Genomic DNA, 18,417 nt, shown 5'->3' with positions numbered 1-18,417 from the left:
GATGCAAATGTATCTGTCATTTTATTTTTTTGTGTGACAGTGCCTCACTCTGTCGCCCAGGCTAAAGTGCAGTGGCATGATTGTGGTTCACTGCACATGCTACCACACCCAGCTCATTTTTTAATTTTTGCAGACACAGGATTTCCCCATGTTTTCCAGGCTGGTTTCAACTCTAGGGCTCTAGCAATCCTCTCGCCTCAGCCTCCTGAAGTGCTGGGATTATAGGCATGAGCCACCAGGCCTGGTTATCTGTCATTTTAAAACATTATCATGAAGAATGATTTTGCACTGTCTTAACTGTTACTAGCTTAGTAAGTATAAAAATATTTATCAAAAAACAAGAGATCTCAATGAAATTGTAAGTAAAATTACTTTTATTTTCATAAATAGATAACCCATTATACACTTTGAGTAGAAGTAACATGTTAGTTGTCACTGCCCAGTACGAAATGCATGTAATAGTAAACACAAGTAGTTACATCTCTCTATAACCTTCATGTAATTTCTATACATTTGATAATTTCCAACAACGTTTTAAAAAACATTATATATAATGGGATATTTTAGTCAACAAAATATTTATCTGCTCATGTCAAAGATGCCTACTGATTTAAAGTAATACCAGTACTGCTTCGTTTTACAGAAGCACTGAACATATGACATTTTCCATTTCATATACGACAGTATCATCCCCAAAAATGTCAATGTGAAAATTTAGTAAGTAGTTTAAGAAGCACAAGTATCTAAGAGAAGTAGGTCCCACAAGCCAGAGAGTAAAGAGATGGCATCAAGTACTGTTTAATGTTTTGTCAGTAAGTGGCACACAACAGACAAGTGATTCTGTAAAAAAGACAACAGAAAATGCAGGGAGATTTAATAAAGCATTTTTCCATAGATATTAAATAAAATTAAATGTCTGTTTAGTTATTACTCCACTTATTTCAGAAACTGCAGCTTCAAACATTAATATTATACTGCAAACAGTATTTAGTATTTCATATGTTAAGAAAAAACCTAATTGAATTATCTACATTTTTTTAAGGAATGTAAACTATGATATATGATTTAAGTAATCACTTATATGAATGCAATATTGATTCAGATAGGCATAATCTACTCATTTTTCATAATGAAATGTATATTCCTATTTCAACACTTTGCTTATTTCTCACAGGGCTGCTGTGGATTCAATGGCTTATCTATGTAAGTGTCCAGCACAGTGTCTGGCACAGAGTAAGCTTTTAGCGTATGCTACTTATATCATCTATACTAAGTGAATCAACCTGTCACTTACAATAGGAAAATTACCTAATGCTCCAAGAGAATAATCAGAAGTTAAGCCTACAGATGTGTGACTTCTGTTTAAGTATTATGCATCCACTATTTCCCAAATTTGCATACACACTAAACTAATTGTTTCAACTGTTACAATCTATTTTTAAGATCATATTGTATCTGTATTTGTTCTCTATGTTTTTGCTATGGCCTTTGGCCTAAAGAATTATAATTCTGACAGGACATTATTAGAAAACCACATAAAAACAAATGTACACTGAAATCAGGTAACCAAGGCATTTTACTATAACTTCTTTAATAAAGAAGTAGGGAGTTACCAGTGTAGTTCAGGACAACCTATCTCATTTTAGTTTTTTTTCTTTACATCATGCAATATTTGACTTCAAAATACATTTTCCATTCTGTCTTCTCTTATATATAAACATTAAGACTATCATAACTATTACAAAGTTCTGGCCTCTAAGTAAAAAACCCACTAGAAAAGATATTTGTAAAAATCAGTGCAGGGCTATGGATACTGAATGAATGAAGCACAGGGCTACTGGAATAGGGATAAGTTCTTAAAGGTCCCTACATACCTATAAACACTGATTTTTGAGTAAATTATTGATTCTAATACATGTAAAGGACTTGGTGTGATGGTTTTCTGATCTTCAACTATAAGTGACAATTTTTCCACCCACCAGAAAAGATAAATGACTGAGAACATAAGTCTGTGCTCTGATTAACACGATGGAAAAGTGGAAAAACTATCTCTGTTAAAAACGGATTCCTGTCATTCTTCTGATACCAAGTAAGAGGAAGGAAAATAAAATTTTTTGTGTGTAAATAGAAAAACATACCTGAGGCTGGGGCGGTGGCTCACACCTGTAATCCCAGCACTTTGGGAGGCGGGTGGATCAGCTAAGGTCAGAATACTGAAATTAGGCCAAATCTTAAAGACCAGCCTGGCCAACATGGTGAAACCCGTCTCTACTAAAAATACAAAAACTAGCTGGGCATGGTGGCATGTATCTGTAATCCCAGCTACTAAGGAGGCTGAGGCAGGAGAATCACTTGAATCCAGGAGGTGGAAGTTGCAGTAAGCCGAGATCATGCCACTACACTCCAGTCTTGGCGACAGAGGGAGACTCTGTCTCAAAAAAAAAAAAAGGAAAGAAAGGAAAAGAAAAAAGAAAAACATACCTGAAACCACAATTTGGGCCAATATTGACCTGAAACTTATTACTATCCAGAGTTTAACAAAAAGACCCAACCCCCAAATACACCCTTTAGAGGCACAATAAAATCTTCCAAATGTTGTCCTGATTGAAAAGGAGAATCTGAAAACAAAGCAAGAAACACCTCCTGTATTAAAAATCAAGAACAAGTAAGCTGAAGGCAGATGCCCTCTGAATGCAATAGTTATTCTACAAGCTTCAGAGAACTCATTTTGAGAAATAAGAGCTGAAATTTTGTGGTTTATCTTATCTACGGCTAGAGAAATTCAAAGTGCAAACTGTATTTTAGGAGATATAGCACCCAGTGTCCTTTTGAGGTTTGATATCTGGTTCTTTTACAGGTTTTCCTTCTTCTTCTGGTTTGGGTTTAGTCTAGGGAGAAAAAAAAAACAGTTTAAGTATATAAACGAAGACTGAGAAAACAAACACTAAATCTTTTCCATTTCAGACTTTTAAAAGATGCTATATTAAATTATATAACACGGATACTGACAAAGCTATTCCAGAAACTACAGACCAATTTATTTTAAGATATAATCGAAAAGCAACATTTCAGTAAAGATCAAAATCTAGTTTGGTAGGCAAAAATCAAGCTAATGGTACTCCGACTGCATATTCTTTTCTAAGTGATCTATCTATACACGTAGAACCCTAAAGGTTAGACATGACTTATGACAGTAATAGGCTATCTCTTCGGGCATTATTTCATAATTGATCAGAATATAAAGACAGTTATTTTAAGGAACAAATTTTAATATGGGAAGGAAATTATATAAACAAAACCCAATTTCAAGGAAGGAGCAATGGCTATAAAATAATTTTCATTCATTCGTCACAGATCCCTAGTCTTTTGGTAGTTAGACCTCAAAATTTCCACTTAATTTATCATTTGATTTAGAACACCATGATGTACTTAGATAGCAATAAATAAAAGTATTCTTATTTTATCCCTGGATTCATAGAATACTGTAATTAGGCCAAATCCTCAAACGCTCTGCAATTTGCTAAAACAAAAACAGAGTATTGCTATAGCAATATATAAACATGGATGATCTTTTCTCCCACACTCTTTTAAAGGAGGCACTAACAAGTTGTAAAGAGGCAAGATAATGTGTTGAAAAGAATGTCATTATTCAGAAGACATAAGGCCTAGAGGTCTTATCTCTGAGAGTGTTCTACCACAGATTATACTAAGCACTGTAACTCTCTAACTTAGCATTTAGACAAAGATATGTATCTATTTAAATAAAGAAAAATATCAAAATGCTAACTCTGAATTTTCTTTTAAACTTTTGGTAATGAAAGCAAAAAACAAAACAAGACAAAACAATCTCATACACTGTCATCCTTGGGTCTTTTGGTGAGATCAAATGCAGCCAATGTTTCTGGTGTCCACTGAGCACTTGTAGGAGGAAATTCGAAAGATACAGGCTCTACGAGACCATAATTTGCTTTGAGTTCCAGCTGTGGGGCTTCTGTTGGAATTTTTTGAAAGTAACTGCAAAAAGTAATTTAAATAGCAATTCATTCATTTGTTCATTATTTGAGAGCCTACTATGTTCAAGGTCGTGTTTGGGACAATGATAGTTTAATCATGAATAAGAAATTTTCTGCCTCATATAGATAAGTAAATGACAAAATCAAGACATTTTGTCAATTACAATACAATGTACTGGAGCTACCATGGATGTAGAGTGCTATAAGAATGCAGACAAGGGGAATTAACCCAGAACTAAGTTCAGTGACTCTTTCCAAAGGAAATCATTAAAGATGAACTAGACATGTTTAAGGAAGTGAAAAGCTCAGTATGTATAGATGAAGAATATAAAGGGAAGAATGTAAGGAGATAAAAGCAGGAATAAGATTGAGTCTACCCACCTACACAGATGGTAATCTACAGTTTGAAAAACACTGATTTAATAATGGAAAACCTCTTGAAAAACAAAACAAGAAAAACTGAGAGCTGAAACCAGCGTGAGGTGAATATGCAAAGGAGGTTGAGAAGACACATTAAAACATGGAGAAAGAATGGCAGGTGGAGTTAAGAGAAAATCAGGACACTATGTGAGTGTCCTAATGAAATAAACTCTACATTAATAACTAATGTTTTAATTTTAAAGTCTGCTTGTATATATTATCCAAAGTAGAATAAAAGGCCCTACACAACTGAACTTTATCACTAATGTAAAGAGAAAACTAATGTGAAATGTAAATACTATATATATTTGAGACAGTGTCTCATTCTTGCCCAGCTGGAGTGCAGTGGCTCAGTCATGGCTCACTGTGGCCTTGAAATCCCAGGCTCAAATGATTCTCCCACCTCGCCCCCTGAGTAGCTTAGACTACAGGCGTGTGCCACGGCCAGCTAATTTCTTTGTATTTTCTGTATAGACAGGTTTTGCCATGTTGCCCAGGCTGGTCTCAAACTCCTGGGCTCAAGGGACTCACCTGCCTTGGCCTCCCAGAATGCTGGGATTACAGTCGTGAGCTACCACACTTAGCCCATAAGTGCTATTTAACATAAAACTTTTGGAAATAGAGACTAACAGAAATGAGATTACTAAAATATTAGTATTTTAATATAATTATAAATCAATATATTATTATTAAAATAATATTAAGCTGTACTCACATAAATCCATTTTCTCTCTGACATTTTTCTAGGGTGTTCTTCACAAGGTTTCCAAGCTTCCTAAAGAACAGATGTCCTGAAGGTTTGATTGTTGGTCCAGGTCCTTTGGTTTCTCCATATTCTTTACACAGTGCTTCTGCCTTTGCATATACTACATGTGAAAGAGATATAAAGTCTTTGATTACAATTAACACTGCCTATTTATACCTACAAGGCTTTAAGTTGGAGGTAGTAAGACATTTACTGCTCTTAATATAATAGCAATGCCAATAAAAATTCTGTAAGTAGAAGGTGAGTATTTTCTATAGGTTCTAGGTTTTTGAAACATTTGTTTCTTTTCTCATTCATTCCCATTTCCCTCTCATAAACACAGCCAAAATCTCTTTAAGCACATATTCCCTTTTATGATAAAGTCATTTATTTTTTAAAAGAAAGTTAGTATTTTGGCAGGAATACTTACATTTTTCTGCTTCTTGAAGAGACCTGATTGCTTCACCACATTTATCACTAGCCAATAAAGTCTGACCATGATAACAGTAAGCCTGATGAAATAAACACATTTTTATTCATTCTCTCCCTTCAAGATGCTTTCCCCTATTATTGTTCTGTGTTGATCAGATAAATTAGTACCTTCATTCAATGAAGTATCAATGCAATCCCTTACACTTCTTTACTTGATTAAGCTCTTCCCCAACCTTTGTTCATAGAAAAAATGGAAATACACCAGGTCTTGAGCCAAAATAGCCTTCTAACCATGTACTGCGCAAAACTTATTTGCTGAAATCTGTATTTAAAATTTAGGAAATAGTAGATAAAAAAGGAAATTATTGTGCTAATGCAGAGGAAGAGGAGATGTAAGAAATATCCACTTAGACCTGAAAAAGGTTTTTGATGATCTCTCATATGATATTCTAATTAATAAAACAATTAAGTTTGGTAGGTATAACAGACTGATACTTAAATTCCAAAATGATGTTCATTGATATTCTTCACCAAGCTAGGTGATATACTGTGTGGTATGCCTTAATATTAGAATTAATAAATATGTTTCTCAATGCACAGGATGAAACAATTTAAAGAATTTCATTAAGCATGCTAAAAGTGGGTTTTCAATCAAACAATAATTCTATTGCCATAATCCACTTCTACAATGCTACATCATCTCTTTCCACCCACTCTAGTTCACAATGGTTGCACTGACTCTCAGTAAACATTTACTGAGAGTTAGCTGTCCATTATTTGTAAAATGCTAATGAAGACTCTGGTGAGACGAGAGACCTGGCACTCCAAGGGCTGGAAAGACAATAATTTACATAGTTTTTTAGCATTATGAATACTTACATAAGCTGTGTAGAAACACATCTTCAAGTGAAGATATTTTCTCCATTTAGAAGAATATGCAGGCTCCAAACTGGATAAAGTATGATCTAAAGTTACATTTTAAAAAGCAAAATATAATTTCACGCTGATTCACTAGAAGACTTTTAGTTCGCGTGTTGTGATGCTAAGAGCCGAGAGAGTGGCATTCAAGTCTAAGACTCAAGAAATTAACTTTTTTGAAAAAAACACCTTTACTTGAAGTGATTTTCCCAAATCTATACTTTAAGTTACCCAACTTAAATACTCTGGCAGCTCTTTGATTTGATGGTTAATACAACTTTAAGTTAAAGATAATGATAAAAATAGATTGTGACCAAGAACTTCAAAGTGACTATTGTTTATACTGCTATATTATCTAATTTTAAAAACTTGAATGATACAGCAAAGCTCACTCTCTTCTCCTCTCCATATCCTTCTGCCAAACCTCTCTCCTCCCCACCTCTCCTCTCCGTATCCTTCTGCCAAACCTCTCTCCTCTCCACCTCTCCTTTCCATAACCTTCTACTAAACATCTATCGATTTGTTCCCCTCTATTTGCCACTGTGCTGTATTTGTCAAGGCTTTCATCATTTCCTTCATAAACGACAAGAATTTCTTAAGTGCCAAGTCAAGTTAGCCAGCCTATTACTCCTTCATGCAGCAAACCCATCTCTAACACTGCAACTATAGGGACCTGTCTTAAATTCAAATCCTATCAAGTTAGCCTTCTAATCTTTTAACAGGTCCCAAATATCTATAGAATGAAAGGTCAAAGGCTTACAAACCAATGTTTGATCCCAACCATGCATACTTTTTCAATCTTTTCTCCTACTACTCATCCTGTGTTTCAGGTAAGAGCAACTGTCTGAAGTTTCCAGAATGCACTAAGTTATTTCTTATTTTTGTACTTACTAAAGAATTCTACACCCAAACTCGAAAGCTTCCTAGGGAACATAAGACTTTTATTTACACTTCACAATAAGGCTAAAGCATCTTCTTCTAGAGTCCTTCTCTAGGATGCCCAGCTTGTTAAGATTTCTAATTCACTGCTGTGATATCTTACTTCAGGATATAATAATGGGGTTACATGTTTGTCTCCTTCCCTAAACTGCAAATCCTTTCTACTTGCCTCTTCTTAGCAACAAAAATAGTAACCATCTCATAAAAAAAAATTTGCATGTTTCCTAAATAAGTGAATGAAGAGTTAACAGGCTTATCACAGGAGTGTGTTCTAGGCCCAGTCTCCCACTTTCTAGCAGTTAAATTATGGGTTAGTCATGTTAACTCTGTGGATTTCAGATTCTTTATAAGGTTGTTATAAAGACCAAAAGAAAATTTTAAGCCAAACACCGTATAATTTTATTAGACATCACTGGTTTTCTCTTCCATTAGAAGTTATGCAGCATATTAAATATGAACGGTTCTATTTTAAATGCGGTAAATAATATATATTACTCCAATTTTGCAAATAATGACAGAATCTGAGAAATCTTGTTTTGTCCCCATTAATTAAAGATCAAATAAATCTGAAAAACTGAAGACTAAAAATGTAACAACAGAATTAGCAGCTTACCAGCTTTTTTATAGAAATTGGCTGTTTCATACGCCGGTGCAGCAATTAGTCCAGGAGCATGTTTTAGTTCAATTGCTCAAGCAATTGTTACTGTAACCAAACATAATAAAGGGAATCTATAATTAAATTCACTCCATTCATCCTAAATTCAATTATAATAGCAAAAGACAGTCTGACAATCTCTTTGGGATTTTAATACAGTGATTGCTTGTATTAAACAATTTAATACAAGTGATCTGACCTCCCAGGTTCAAACCATCACTCCAACCTCACCCTCGTGAGAAGCTGGGACTATAGGCATGTACCACCATGCCCGGCTAATTTTTGAATTTTCTGTAGAGATGAGGTTTGCCACCTTGCCCAGGCTGGTCTTGAACTCCTGGCCTGTAGTCATCTGCCCACCTTGGCCTCTCAAAGTGCTGTGACTACATGTGTGAGCCATAGTGCCCAACTTCTGATTCTTAAAGAGGAATTAAATGCCAATATAGACTTTCATTTAAAACAATCTTACAATATTTAGGATACCTTCTTGAGCTTTGGCCTGACACTGAATAACATATGCTTCTATGAGTCGTGATTCTAAATGTCTTCCTTTTTCTGCAGGTGTAATGAGTTTTGGGATATGACTTTCCTGAGAACAACAACAAAAGACAAAAAAGCAGCCACATTTTATTTTAATCCAGTTGTTAGAGATGAAGAAAACAGAAGTTATGAGACATTCAATTTGGAAACTTAGCAGAAATTTAGGGTACAAACAAAAACTATAAAAACTAACAATGGTAAGCTTATAAAGAACAAAAGTTCCTGTATACTAAAACTCAGCTTTTGTAAGAACAAGAAATTCAAGAACAAAATTTAAGTCATGATAGATTGCTGAGATTATGCAAGCCACACTATCATTTTGAAAAATGTCAACTGAAATAGTAACCAAAATTCTTTTTGCAGGATAGCCTGAATTGTTCATTCACATTAATAATTAAAGATATAAAGAGGGCAGACACAGTGGCTCATGCCTTGTATTCCCAACACTTTGGGAGGCCGAGGCAGGTGGATCACCTGAGATCAGGAGTTCGAGACCAGCCTGACCATCATGGAGAAAACTCATCTCTACTAAAAACACACAATTACCTGGGCGTTCCCAGGGTGGTGCATTCCTGTAATCCCAGCTACTTGGGAGGCTGAGGCAAGAGAATCGCTTGAACCTGGGAGGCAGAGGTTGCAGTGAGCCGAGATCGCACCATTGCACTCCAGCCTGGGCAACAAGAGCAAAAGTTTGTCTCAAAAAAAGAAAAAAGAAAATGGCCACATGTGGCTGGTGCCTACCACACTGCATAGCATAGCTCTGTATCGTCTTCTGGCTTATTTCATCAAGTTTAGTAACTAGTCACAAACATTTCAAGTAAGTCCCAGATTTTATTAAATTATTACAGTCTGCAATTTGTAAAGGATTTGTGTGTGTGTGTGTGTGTGTGTGTGTGTGTGTGTGTGTGTGATGGAGTTTCGCTCTTGTTACCCAGGCTGGAGGGCAATGGCATGATCTCTGCTCACCGCAGCCTCCGTCTCCTGGGTTCAGGCAATTCTCCTGCCTCAGCCTCCTGAGTAGCTGGGATTACAGGCACACGCCACCATGCCCAGCTATTTTTTGTATTTTTAGTAGAGACGGGGTTTCACCACGTTGACCAGGATGGTCTCGATATCTTGACCTTGTGATCCACCCACCTTGGCCTCCCAAAGTGCTGGGATTACAGGCTTGAGCCACCGCACCCGGCCTGTAAAGGATATTTTCACCCAGATATCTTACAGACATCTGAAAAAAAATCAGTCTGGAATCAAATCCTTTGCCAACTCTGCTTCCTCTTGTCGTCCCTCCTTTGATAATGACATAACCACCCACCCATTTATCCAGCTGAAATCTAGGAATAAACAGGCAAATTTGCTTCTCGGCCAGGTGCAGTGTAATCCCAGCAATTTGGGAGGCCAAGGCTGGCAGATCACTTGAAGCCAAGAGTTTGAGACCTGCCTGACCAACATGGTAAAACCCCATCTCCACCAAAAATACAGAAAAATTAGCTGGGTGTGATGACACACACCTGTAACCCCAGCTACTTGGGAGGCCGAGGCACCAGAATTGCTCGAACCCAGGCGGTAGAGGTTGCAGTGAGCATCAATATAAATAATAATGGTTACAGATTATAATTCATTTAATATAAGGGGAATGAGTTTATACCGAAATAAATAAATAATACAAGGGAAGAGGAGAAAGCTTTTTCTTACCATAGAATGTGTAGAATAATAATGGGAATAAAACATTTGGCAAGCAAAATAATGTATGTATGTATGTATGTATGTATGTATGTATGTATGTATATATGTATTTGTTTATTGAGACAAAGTCTCACTCTGTCACCCAGTCTGGAGTGCAGTGGTGCAATCTCTGCTCACTGCAACCTCTGCCTCCCAGCTTCAAGCAATTCTCCTGTCTCAGCCTCCTGAGTAGCTGGGACTTCAGGTATATGCCACCATGCCCAGCTAATTTTTAGTAGAGACAGTGTATCACCATATTTGTCAGGCTGGTCTGGAACTCCTGACTTCAGGTGACCCACCCACCTCAGCCTCTCAAAGTGCTAGGGTTAAAGGCATGAGCCACCCAACCTAACAAGAATAGCATTTAGAAGCCAAGACCTGAGTATAAAATGTGCTCATTGCTATGAGGTGTTGCTCCTCCCAGACCCTCTCAGAGGATAGAGCTTTATTTATTTATTTATCCATATTTATTTTCATATATGAAAACCATGAGTTTATATGGTTACCTTCCATTCTTATCCAACACCACAAGATTCATTAATTCTAGTTATCTTCCTCTCCATATATAACTTCTCTCTCTGCCAGACAGACACCTGCCTTTCATTATTCTCAGTGTATTTATTTATTTGATCAGAGCCACTGTGTATTAACAGTCTTCTGTTCTGCCATCATATCGCTGCACAGATGCCCTCATCACCTCACCTACTCTGGCCTATCCTCACCCCTGTACTGCCACAGGTGTCCCCTTCCTTCCACTCAGACTGTGACAATATTATTGGGCTATCACCACCCCCATTCACAGAGGCTGCCTCACCCCACTTGGGCTCTTATACCCTGTGATATAGTTTGGGTATTTGTCCTCACCCAAATCTCATGCTGAATTGTAATCCCTAGTATTAAGGGTGGGGCTTGGTGGGAGGTGATTGGATCATGAGGGTGGACTTCTTGTGAATGTTTAATACTATTACCATGGTGCTACCCTCATGATAGTTTGTGAGTTCTGGTTGTTTAAAAGCGTATAGCACCTCCCTGCTCTCTCCTTTGCCCCTGCTCTGGTCATGTGATATGCCTGCTCCCCCTTTGCCTTCCACCATGATTGTAAGCTTCCTGAGGCACCTCCAGAAGCCCAGCAGATGCCAGCATGATGCTTCCTGTACAGCTTGCAGAAACGTGAGCCAATTAAGCCTCAAGTTTTTGTTTTGTTTTGTTTTGTTTTGAGACAGAGTCTCACTGTGTTGCCCAAGTTGGAGTGCAGTGGCTATCTCAATCTTGGCTCACTGCAACCTCCACCTCCCAGGTTCAAGTGATTCTCATGCCTCAGCCTTTCAAGTAGCTGGGAGGCACCCACAACACCCAGCTAATTTTTGTATTTTCAGTAGAGATAGAGTTTCACCGTATTGGCTAGACTAGTCTGAACTCCTGATCTCAAGCAATCCACATGCCTCAGCCTCCCAAAGTGCTGGGATCACAGGCATGAGCCACCACACCTGGCTACCTCAGGTATTTTTTTTTTTTGAAAGGAAAGGAAAAGAAGGAGAAAAAAGAAGTGAAGGAGAGAATGAAAGGAAGACAAAGAGGGAGAGAAAACAGAAATATTGCTTTATTCTAAAAATGGGTATTAATAATGGCAGATCAATATATTGTGTATTTAAAGTGGAGAATGTATATTTTGTGTATTTAAAATGGAGAACCCTATAAATATTTATAAAGTTTACTTGTTCCGGATCTGAGTTCAAGTCCTGGTTGTCCTCATCAATTTTCTGTCTCATTAAGTCTAAATCTCTATGGGTCTTATTTATCTGGGTGTTAGGGTCGTTAGCTCTTATGGTCACATATGTCTTTTTACCACTATGTCTTTGTTGCTTTAAAATCTATTTTATCAGATGCGAGAATTGCAACTCCTGCTTTTTATTTATTTATTAATTTTTGCTCTCCATTTGGTTGGTAAGTCTTTCTCCTTCCTTTTGTTTTGAGTCTTTGTGTATCTTTGGATGTGAAATGGGTCTGGATGCAGCACACCGTTAGGTTTTGGCTGTATCTTTTGATTGGGGGATTTGGTCGACTTAAATTTAGGGTTAATGCCATTTGATGTTAACTGGCTATTTTATCCATTTGTTGATATAAATTCTTCTTTATGTTGATGCTCTTTACTTTTTGGTATATTTTTAGAAGGCTAATACTGGTTGTTCCTTTCTATGTGTAATGCTTCTTTCAGAAGCTTTTGCAAAGCAGGCCTGGTGGTAATAAAATCTCTGAGTACTTGCTTGTTCATAAAAGATTTTATTTTTCCTTCAATTGTGAAGCTTAGTTTGGCAGGATATGAAATTCTGGGCTGAATGTTCTGTTCTTTAAGGATGTCGAATATTGGTCCCCACTCTCTTCTGGCTTACAGGGTTTCTGCTGAGAGATCTGCTGTAAGTCTGATAGGCTTCCCTTTGTAGATAACCTGACCTTTCTCTCTGGCTGCCCTTAGTATTTTCTCCTTCATTTCAACCCTGGTGAATCTAATGATTATGTGCCTTGGGGATTGCTCTTCTTGAGGAATATCTTTGTGGTGTTCTCTGTATTACCTGGGGTTGAGTATTGTCCTGCTTTGCTAGGTTGGGAAAGTTTTCCTGAATAATATCCTGAAGAGTATTTTCCAGCTTGGATTCATTATCTCCGTTGCATTCAGGTACACCTATGAAACGTAAATTAGGTCTTTTCACATAGTCCCATATTTCTTGGAGACTTTGCTCATTCCTTTTTATCCTTTTCTCTCTATTCTTGTCTTCTCGTTTTATTTCATTAAGTTGGTCTTCGACCTCTGATATCGTTTCTTCTACTTGAACAATTCGAGTGTTGAAACCTGTGCATACTTCTCGGAGTTCCCATATTGTATTCTTCAGTTCCATTAATTCACTTATATTCCTCTCTAAATTGTCTATTCTCATTAGGATTTTGTCAAACCTTTTTTCAAAGTTCTTAGTTTCCTTACATTGGGCTACAACATGTTTCTGGTGTGTGTGTGTGTGTGTGTGTGTGTGTGTGTGTGTGTGTGTTTTCAAGTTTTGCTCTTGTTGCCCAGACTGGAGTGCAATGGTGCAATCTTGGCTCACTGCAACCTCCACCTCCCAGGCTCAAGCAATTGTCCTGCCTCAGTCTACCAAGTAGCTGGGATTACAGGCGCTTGCCACCATGCCCAGCTAAGTTTTTGTACTTTTAGTAGAGACAGGGTTTCACCATGTTGGCCAGGCTGGTCTCAAACTCCTGACCTCAGGCAATCCACCTACCTCAGCCTCCCAAAGTGCTGGGATTACAGGAGTGAGCCACTGGGCCTGCCCTCCCTGATTATTTTTTAATTAAAAAATTAATGCAAAAGCAAACAATAAAGAAAGACTAGAAACTCTCTTAGAAGGAGACTAAGAATCGCTTCTTGGCCTTTTGGCTAAGATCGAGTATAGTTTCTGTTTTTATCAGCTTAATATCTGATATGTCCCCTATTCAAAGACAATATATTAAATGGATTTTCAGAAATAGGAGATGGAATAGGAGCTTGCTCCATCCACTCCACACCTTGACCTGGTATTGCAGTACTTCCAGGAACAGTGCATCTAACCTCTGAAAAAAACATTTTTTTTTTTTTTTTGAGATGGAGTCTCACTCTGTTGCCAGCCTGGAGTGTAGTGGCATGATCTCAGCTCACTGCAACATCCAACTCCCTGGTTCAAGCAATTCTACTCCCTCAGCCTCCTGAGTAGCTGGGATTACAGGTGTGCTCCACCACATCCAGGTAATTTTTTTATTTTTAGTAGAGACGGAGTTTCACCATGTTGGCCATGGTCTCGATTTCCTGACCTCATGATCTGCCTACCTTGGCCTCCCAAAGTGCTGGGATTACAGGTGTGAGCCACAGTGCCCAGCCAAAAAAACTTTTTTAGCAAAAAAAAAAAAAAAAAAAAAGGAACAAGAAGTAGACTAAGGAGACAGGACCACTAAATGCAATGTGGAATCCTGAGCCAGAAAAGAACATTATTGAAAAAAGGATGAAACTGGAATAAGGCCTAATACTAAATAATGCTACTACTAATGTTATTAGTTAATAATGTCAATGTTAATTTTATGAGTTTGATAATTGTACTATGATTATGTAAGATGTTAATATTAAGGGAATCTAGGTGAAAGGTTCATAGGAGGTCTTGATAGGATTTTTGTAAATTTTCTGTAACTACAACACTATTTCAAAGTAGCATTTTTTTTTAAGTATTGCATTTTGGGTACATTTCCCAGGATCTCCTTAGGGCTGTGTCATGGGCTAAAAAATTTTTTTTAATGTTTTTTAATACTACATTTTATTTAGAAAAAATTCAAATAAGACAGACACACTCAAACTAAAAAAATGAAGAATAAATAAGGAATAAATTGTGCTGATTTTATACAAACTCTCCAAAAATAACAGGAGAGAGAACACTTCTCCCTTTGTTATTCTGATACCAAAATCAGAAAAGACACTAAAAGAGGAAACAAAACAAAAGAAAAAAAATGGGTCAATATTCTTATGAATCTAAACAGGAGAATTCTTATCAAATCAAGGGCTGGGCATGGTGGCTCACTCGTAATCCCAACACTTTGGGAAAGTGAAGTGAGTGGATCACCTGAGGTCAACAGTTTGAGATCACCCTGGCCAACATGGTGAAACCCTGTCTCTACAAAAATACAAAATTTAGCTGGGCATGATGGCATGTACCCATAATCCTAGCTACTCGGGAGGCTGAGGCAGGAGAAACACTTGAACCCAGGAGGCAGAGGTTGCAGTGAGCTGAAATCTCACTGTTGCACTCCAGCCTGGAGGACAGAGTGAGACTTGGTCTCAAAACAAATAAAAAGAAAAGAAAATCTAGTAGTACATAAAAAGGATAGGCCAGGCGTGGTGGCTCACACCTCAGCACTTTGGGAGGCTGAGGCAGGCAGATCATGAGGTCAGGAGATTGAGACCATCCTGGCTAACATGGTGAAACCCTGTCTCTACTAAAAATACAAAAAATTAGCCAGGTATGGTGGCACACACTATACCTAAAGGGCTGGGAGTACAGGCATGAGCCACTGTGCCCAGAACCATAGACTTTTAATAGGGTGATTCTTCTATATGCACTTCAATGAAGCTAACTTTAAAAAAAATAGTATAAATACAAAAAGAAATATTTTGGGGGTGGGAGAAGTAATGCATTATCTTTAGAAAAAACTTGAAGAATATAAAATCATACAAAATTTTAAAAAATCTGTTTGCCATTTCCATCCTAGCTCTAGTAAGCTTGTAACTATTATTCCAGATGTTTTTATATACTCATTTATGTTTGTAAAAATATGTAAATATGATGCCACAGTATATGTTATTTTGCAATCTGCCTCCTTCATATGACTTTTCATTCTGGACATCTTTTCCTCTTTTATCAGTAGATTAAAATCTCTCTGATTTCCCACATCAGTACATCTCACTGTCAAGGACGGAATGGGCTTTCCATTATATTGACCATTTCCACTTGCCATGGGTCAGCTGGCCAGAGAGGGCCAGCCTCACCGACCAGAAGAACAGACATCTTCCAGCAGCTGCCAGTATCCAGAGGACACTGTGTTCCTTGGACCTCTTACCAACCAGCCAGGTCAGTTTCTCCTCCTATTTCAAAGCAAATTTCCTCTCATCTTCTTGAATTGCCACAGCATTTGGCCTGTAATTTCACTACAGGATCTGGGGAGAAAGGGAGGATTGTGTCCTAGAATAAACTGTTTCTATAAATACGGAGTAACTGTTCACATAGTAAAATAATAATTCCTAATATTTTACTCAATATACTTCAAACTTAAACAGTTCTACTGATGCTCGAGAGACCTTTTTAAAGTTACACAAGCGACTGGCAGTGATCAGAAGGAGGGTAAGATGTATACAGCCAAGATAGGCTGCACCAGGGGCTGCTATCGCTACCAATCCAAAGTGGAATGCCAGGGGCATGAAGCTCAGCATTGGCAGTTGGAAGTGACAACCGGATTGTGGCAACTTACATGACAATGTGGGTGGGGTCAGCCCACTCACCCCGAGAAAGAACACCTGAGTGCTCTAGAAACCCAGATGTCTCCTTCACAGACCGCTGCCCTTCTCTCCCCTGACATCCTGGAACACCCATCTCAGTAAAGTACATAGCAGCTTCAGACTGTGCTCATCACGTAACGGTCTCGATCCAAATGAGAAATTCACAAGCTGGGGTTCTCCAGATCACTGTTCTACAAACTGCAGTGGGGGAGGAGCTCATGGAACTGGAGAGATCGCAGCCACTATGCTGTGGTTGATCAAAAGGTGTGTTTTGGGGATTTCTCAGGGCCCTTCACGTTATTTTTCTTTCTTTTTTTTTCTTTTGTCACTAGTTTGTTATCAAAGAGAGACATGAAAATTATACATGATGAAAGATTTTGGAACTTCAGTGGGATGGGCAGGTTCATGTTGATGCTATTTCAATATGATTTATTTCAGTCTACATACTTTGCAAGAATGTCACCATGTCTAAATAAGAAATAATCCTTGTCATCTGAAACTACTTTGGTAGGGCCATTCACATTCTAAAATTCTTTACCACGTTTCTTTCTTCTTTCTTTCTTTCTTTCTTTCTTTCTTTCTTTCTTTCTTTCTTTCTTTCTCTCTCTCTCTCTCTCTCTCTCTCTCTCTCTCTCTCTCTCTCTCTCTCTCTCTCTCTCTCTCTCTCTCTCTCTCTCTCTCTCTCTCTCTCTCTCTCTCTCTCTCTCTCTCTCTCTCTCTCTTTTTTGAGACAGTCTGTCTCTGTCACCAGGCTAGGGTGCAGGGGTGAGAACTCAGCTCACTGAAACCTCTACCTCCTGGCTTCAAGTGATTATCCTGCCTCAGCCTCCCGAGTAGTTGGGACTACAGGTGCGCACCACCATGCCCAGCTAATGTTTTTGTATTTTTAGTAGAGATGGGGTTTCGCCAAGTTGGCCGGGATGATCTCAATCTCTTGACCTGTGATCTGCCCGTCTCAGCCACCCAAAGTGCTGGGATTACAGGTGTGAGCCACCATGCCCAGCCTCTTTACCATGTTTCTAATCCAAGGTGGCAGTGTCATGGTTAAGAGCACACACATTTCAGCGTCAGAAACTTGGGTTCAGGTCCTGGTTCTGCCACTTCCTTGCCAAGTGTTGTTGGGCAAGTTACTTGACTTTGCCCAACCTGTTTCTTCATCTTTCCTGGGCTGCTGGGAGGCTTCTGTGGTATGATGCAGGACACAGCACAGCACTTGGGACTGGAAGATGCTTAGTACTATAGCTATCATTGTTACTATTAAGAAACTTATTGAGGCTGGGTATGATAGCTCACACCTGTAATCCCCGCACTTTGGGAGGATCACTAGAGCCCAGAAATTCAATACCAGCCTGGGCAATATAGTGAGACCCCCCCCACCATCTCTAAATATAAAAGTTTAAAAAAAAAATAGGCCGGACGCAGTGACCCATGCCTGTAATCCCAGCACTTTGGGAGGCCGAGGCAGGTGGATCACTTGAGGTCAGGAGTTCAAGACCAGTCTGACCAACATGGTGAAACCCCATCTCTACTAAAAATACAAATAGCTGGGTGTGGTGGGGCACACCTATAATCCCAGATACTTGGGAGCCTGAGGCAGGAGAATGGCTTGAATCTGGGAGGCGGAGGTTGCAGTGAGCCAAGATCATGCCATTGCACTTCAGCCTGGGAAACAAGAGTGAAACTCCATCTCAAAAAAAAAATAAAATTAAAATTAAAAATTTAGAAATTAGCAGGGCATGGTAGCACATATGTGTAGTCCTAGCTACTTGGAAGGCTGAGGCAGGAGAATCGCTTGAGCTCAGGTTGAGCTGTGATGCCTCACAACACTGCACCTCCAGCAGCCTGGGAGACAGAGTGAGGCCCTGTCTCCAAAAAATAAAAAGAAAAAAATAAGTTTCTCTTTCTGGAAAAACACACTGAATGTTTTTCTAGATACAATGAGCCTTCATTCTAAAACTGTTACTGAGTA

At 38.4% G+C, this 18,417-nt stretch overlaps 1 non-coding gene and 1 pseudogene across 2 annotated transcripts; one reads left to right on the top strand and one right to left on the bottom strand.

Moving 5' to 3' along the window:
• Window positions 1-356: 356 nt before the first annotated feature.
• LOC100392963 (BRO1 domain-containing protein BROX-like) lies at window positions 357-9,349 on the bottom strand (annotated as a pseudogene). Its single transcript, XR_013521251.1, has 8 exons — window positions 9,209-9,349; window positions 8,606-8,711; window positions 8,081-8,170; window positions 6,490-6,575; window positions 5,609-5,690; window positions 5,149-5,299; window positions 3,855-4,014; window positions 357-2,888 (listed from the first exon to the last, which is right to left on the bottom strand). The product of XR_013521251.1 is annotated as a BRO1 domain-containing protein BROX-like (transcript).
• Window positions 9,350-13,791: 4,442 nt separating this feature from the next.
• Window positions 13,792-13,982, top strand: LOC118145461 (U2 spliceosomal RNA). The gene has a single exon (XR_004730563.1). It is a non-coding gene; the product is annotated as a U2 spliceosomal RNA (small nuclear RNA).
• The last annotated feature ends 4,435 nt before the right edge of the window (window positions 13,983-18,417 follow it).

The sequence above is a fragment of the Callithrix jacchus genome, chromosome 8 (genome assembly GCF_049354715.1).
Source record: "Callithrix jacchus isolate 240 chromosome 8, calJac240_pri, whole genome shotgun sequence".
Classification (NCBI taxonomy): Eukaryota; Metazoa; Chordata; class Mammalia; order Primates; family Cebidae; genus Callithrix; species Callithrix jacchus.
The sequence above is the reverse complement of the archived record's forward strand: the minus strand, read 5'-3'. Positions and strand labels throughout refer to the sequence as shown.